Here is a 6,000-nt window from a genome sequence, read left to right as displayed (position 1 = left end):
GTGCAGAGTAGAGAGCTTCGGATTTGGATCAGAAGAACCTGAGCAGGAAGTTACTGGGGAGTAACTTCTTTTCATGTGTGTAATGGAGATAACGTTTGAGAGTACTTTTTATTTTTAAAGGGGGTGGAGATAGTGTATATATATATATATATATATATATATATATATATATATATGTTATTTTAAAGATCAATTTATGGGACACCTGGGTGGCTCAGTCCATTAAGTGTCCAACTCTTGATTTCAGCTCAGGTCATGATCTCACCGTTCATGGGATCAAGACCCATGCTGGGCTCTGCACTGGAAATGGAGTCTGCTTGGGATTCTCTCTCTCTCTCTCTCTCTCTCTCTCTCTCTCTGACCCTCCTCCCTCACACTCTCTCTTTCTGTAAAAAAATATTAATTAAATTTTTTAATTAAAAAAACCTCAATTATATATACTATTTAAAGTGTGTGTGTATATATATATATATATATATATATATATATGTAAAATATCCAATTTTTCTATGTAGTAGAGGTAAAATCTGGTAGTAGAGGTGCTTAATAAATGCTGATTCCCTTTTGCCCCACCCCATTTCCCTCTGCCATTCAAAGTGCCCTCTGTTCTTTAGGCAGTCTTGATTATTAGACGGAAGAAACTATTTCACTTGGGCTTGGAGAGCTTATGTGAAGATACACCATTACTCAATATTAAACACGGATCTCTCTAATCCAGAAAGGTCAACTGCCCATCAGGGCTTAAGCTTCCAAATACTTGTGACTTGACCAGGTTCCACACCCCAGCCCAGCTCAGTGGGAGGAAGGGTGTAAACCTTGGCTCATCTCTGCCCATCTGCCTGGTCATCACAGGAGACTCCACACAGCAGCGTGGCATGGGGGTGTCCTCCTCCTTGCTGCCCCCCCCCACTCTCAGCACAGAGTGCAGACTCTCACTCTCAGACTCTCGAGGAGATTGGCAAGTCCAGTCAGCTGCTGCTTGCTAGAGTCAGTGTAAGGAACTAGGTAGAAGGATGTGTGTGCAAAGATGAGGAGGAAGGAGAGAGAATGGGGAAGCAGGGGCATAAGACGTTGCATCTGAAGAGGAAGCATAGGGTGGCATCTCATGCCATCTCTGCCTGTGCTCAGCCCTCCACCTGCACTCCCCTCCCTTCCCATGGTCCTCCTCTATTCCTGCATTCACTGCTGTATCACTGGCGCTCAGTGATACAGAATTCACTTCATGTAAAGGAGAAGCATGAGCCCATGTCTGTGTAAAGGAGAAGTGCTCGCATCCGTGGGGTTTCAAAAAAGGTGGAGGAGGGGGGACTTGTGGGCTTCCCACCCTAGCAGCAATCATTAGAGATGAGGAAACCAGTGTCCTGTAAAGACAGCATGACTTATCCAACATCACACAGTCATGACTCTGAGGCTTAAACCTGGGTGCACTTAGTTGTGAGCAATAATTCCTTTTTATTTTCTTTTACGTTTATTTATATATTTTGAGACAGAGACAGCAGTGAGCAGGAGAGGAGCAGAGAGAGAGGGAAACAGAAAATCCCGTGCAGGCTCTGTACTGACAGCATGGAGCCCAAAGTGGGGCTCAAAGTTACAAAAACATGAGACAATGACTGGAGCTGAAACCAAGAGTCTGACACTTAACCAACTGAGCCACCCAGGTGCTCCAAGAATTCCTTTAAAAATTTTTCTTAATGTTTATTTTTATTTTTGAGAGAGAGAGAGAGAGAGAGAGAGAGAGAGAGAGAGAGAGACAGCTTATGAGTGGGGGAGGAGCAGAGAGAGAGGGAGACACAGAATCCCAAGCAGGCTCCAGGCTCTGAGCTGTCAGCACAGAGCCCGATGAGGGGCTGGAACCCACGAATCATGAGATCATGACCTGAGCCCAAGTCAAACGCTCGACTGACTGAGCCACCCAGACGTCCCAAGAATTCCTTTTTAAATAATACCATCACTGATCCTGAAAACAGCAACCTTTATTGGGTGCTTGCTGTCTTCCAGACATTGTGCTGAATTATGGACATAATTATCTCACCAAATTCTCACCTGACACCATGGGGGCAGGTACTATTCTCATGCTCATTTTACAGGGGAGGAAACCGAGCCTCACAGGGGTTTGGTAACTTGTCCATGGTCACACCGCTACTGAGTGGGAGTCAGGATCTGACCCAGGTGATCCGGCTCCTGAACTCAGACTCTTGCCTGTTGCATGATCTAGATTTGGCACAGCACAGAGAGGTCTATGTGGGAAGGGACATGCTTAACATTCTCCTGGAGACCAGATGTTATCCGCAACCTTGGTCCCACGCTCTAATTTCAGAGCATAGGGAGCAGCAGAGCTGGTATTTGGAGCAGCTGAGTGTTCACTCTTCATTGCTGATCATGGGCTCTTTGTAAGCAAAGGCTCTCATTTGGAGGGGGGACTCTTAGGATGGGGATAGCCCCTTGTAGACAATGGCTATCCTCTTTACTACCTTGTAGAGAAATGATGTAAGATTGTGACTTCGTTGATCCTCCTCTGGCAAATGTCTGTTTAGGCAAAACTTGGTCACATGCTAAGTTTCCTGACCTCTAGATGGGCATCATGAACCCACATACAGTTGTTGAGCCAACAGTAATACCTACTTAAGCCCTAGAAGTCTCTTCATGGTTCAGCTTATATTTTGCAGCAGAGTAGAATATGGGCAGATTCTGATTTCCCTTTCTTTTGTGATATTTCCTTAATGAACTGATACATTTTTGCATGGACTGTGTATAAGTGCCCTGTTCTAGGGAATAGAAAGGCATACATTTCCTTTCATAGAAATTAATAATGATAGTAGCTGCCAGTTTTGAGGACTCTGCCAGGAATAGATGTGTGTACATATATGTTCATTTAATCTGCCCAACAGGCCATTGAGGTAGGAATTATAATGCCTGCTTTGCAGATGAGGAAGTGAGGCTCAGAAAGGGAAATTAATTTCCCCAAGTTTACACAGCTACCAAGTAGTGGAGCCAGATACAAACCAGATCTGTTGCACCCCAGAGTCCTCACTCTCATGCACTGGGCTATACTCGCGTTGGCCTTTGTGAACAGCCAGAAATAAGGGCCATATTGCTCTTCCTCAGCTCTTTTAAAGCCAAAGTTACAGTTTTAGGTGGATGAGCCCTACCTTTAACCTGGTTGGGCATCAGAGTCCTCCATAGCAAGCAGCTTAGCACAAAGCAATTGTGTTCTGCTGATGAAATGGTAACACCATGCCTGTTGCTGTGTCCTTAAAAGCCCATTTACCTGTGTCTCAGAGAGAAGTCAAGAACTTGGACCTAGCCTGACAGGAATGTGCACCAGTTAAGAGCAGCCTTTGAGGTTTGATCCTAGTTCTGCCATATTATTTTGGGTTTGTTACTAAACCTCTCTGTGATTTTGTTTTCTCGTCTGTAAAATGGCAATAATAATGCCTGTCTGTATTGGAAACCATATGGGATGTCTTCCTAATTACAATCGCCCCCTAAATGCCACCCCCACCTCTCTCTCTCTCTCTCTCTCTCTCTCTGACACACACACACACACACACACACACACACACACACCTCAGCAGCTTTGTATTATAGGGTGGGGGGCAGGGAGCATTTGACAATCAAATTCTCTCCTGCAGCATTCCAAATTTGAGATTGAGAAAATCTAATACTTTCTGGATTGAACTTAAATTTAGGGTTCCAGAATGGTCACATTCCCTCCAACATATGGTTTGAGAAACAGCAAGATCTACAACTGGGAACACTTTGAAGGTTGCCGATTTGGGCGGGGGGGCAGATTAGGAGTACAATCAAGTTTAAATGCAAATGGAACTCCCCTTGGTGGGCCCAGGGTGATGGGGGGGGGGGCAGATGACATTTGCTTAAAGTTTGTTTGTATGAACGGAATATTTTCTTTGTCTCAGACCAGCAGGGGTGCCATAGAATGTTTACTTCCTCCTTTCTAAGGGCAAGCCCACCTTGTTCATGCCACATCCCCAGCATTTAGCACAGGGTGTGGTACATAGTCAGAGATCAACAAGGATTTTCCTAAAACCTGAATGAGATTTTTTAATATACTAATGTTAGTACTGGCCCACTCACATCCCCAGGAAGTGACCATATGGAAGGATTCAAACAGAAGTTTATCCAGCTCCAAAGCCGTGTCCTTCCTGTCATTAGTGCCCTTATGGGGCTTCCAATTTGGCAAATAAAGGACACCCTATGGGTCCTGTTCACACCCAATCTCAACCCCATGTCCCCACTCTCCTGCCCTTCTCTCTGTCCCCACCCATTAGCCAAAACTCCCATTCATTTATCACTGTCTCTACTGTGGGTTCACTTAATAGTTATTGAGCACAATAAATACTTATCATTGAAGCACAGAAGACAAGAGATAAAGAAGAACACTCTCCCACCCTAGCCATCAGGATATTCACAGGAGAGAAATGTAAAAATAATAATAATTGCAACACAGTGTGCTAAGTGCTATGACCAGACAAGTATACAGACAACGTTACCTCTCCCAAGGGTGGGGATTGAGGAAAGTTTTGGCGGTGACATTTGTGCTAAGCCTTGTGAGATGTGGTAGAGAAAGAAAGGGAAATGGTGTTCCAAGTTCAAGGAACAGCTTGAACTGAGCATGAAGTACCTGGCAAGGAGCAGCAGCCAGAGCATCCCATAGTGCCTGAGGGTGAGGAGGAAGACAGGAGGCAGGGAGGCAGGCTAGGGCCCCACTGCCAAGGCTCTGAAGGCCCCACTCAGTTTGGAGTAGCCCAAAGGACAAACAAAGCAGGTTCTTGGAGCACCAGCAAAACAGGGCACCCAAAATAAAATCAGAAAAGAGGACATCTAAAAAGAAACAAGTTTAATTTCAACACACCTTTGAGGTTTATTGAAATTTCAAAATTATTTCAAAATATGTTTTTATTTCATGGTTAAGCACTTTCTTAAAATTTGCGGTTACATATAGAGAACATCTCTATCATTTGTTCAGTGTTTAGGGCCTCTTTAAGGTTTCTTTCTGGCTCTGACTCTGTTTCAGAAATTGGACACCAACCAGCCTCAGCTTTGGGATAGGCAGGGTTGTGTTGAGGCAGTTTTGCAGAATTGTTTCATGAATAACCTATAGTTATTCATGCACCCCCTAACCTACCCAGGAGTACTAGCAATTTATGAGGTCAGTTGTTTGTCCAAAGGACCTCTCCCTGGTGGCATTTCAGAAACTGTGAGAAATGAAAGCAAGGTAGGGAGGGTCTCTTCCTGTAGCCCTAGAATTAGAACCCAGGCCCCTGGTGAAATGACAAGGACTCTACTACTCTCTAAAGAGAAGTCACCCATATTGCTAAAGTCATAAGAATCTGCAAACTGGTCCTGCCATACCCAAGCAGCTGAGTCATCCTTATCCCATGTTAAGTAAGACATCTTATGGGACACGATGTTCATGGCCAGAAGTTACACACACCTCTGCCTTCGCCTACTGCCACTGGGGAGGGAAGGAGGACATATTCCTCCAAAAAGCCGAGGGGAGTACAGATTTCAGAAAATCACTTATCTAGTTGAGGAGTGCTTACAAGAAGGGGAAAATGAACTCTCACTCCCCACCTGGTTGGTTACTGCAGCTACCTGGCATCCCCCAATCCCACCGCAGTGCTGTCTGATGAGAGACATCCTGGAAGAGCCTAACACATATATTGAGAGCTAGGGTTCTCGGAAAAGAAAGTGGACAAGATGAAGTGAAACTCTACACCAAGAGAACGACATATATCGTGTCAGCAAAGACCACCACAAGTGCCTAAATCAGACCAAGCCAAGAGACTAAGGTGGCCTCCTTCCCACTGGCAGGTGACCTAGGAGCACCCCTGCTGGTTCTTCTGACTCTCCCTGTCCTCAATACCAAAGGCCCTAGGCCCAGAGCAGACAGGGGAGATGTCAAAGAAGGGGTTGCTCCCTTGCTAACACCCAGTTCCTAGATTGTGATTTCTACAGGGATGTATTCCATGCCTGGCA

The sequence above is a fragment of the Panthera pardus genome, unplaced genomic scaffold (genome assembly GCF_024362965.1).
Source record: "Panthera pardus isolate Hobbes unplaced genomic scaffold, ASM2436296v1 HiC_scaffold_3, whole genome shotgun sequence".
Taxonomy (NCBI): Eukaryota; Metazoa; Chordata; class Mammalia; order Carnivora; family Felidae; genus Panthera; species Panthera pardus.
This window is presented reverse-complemented; position numbering follows the sequence as displayed.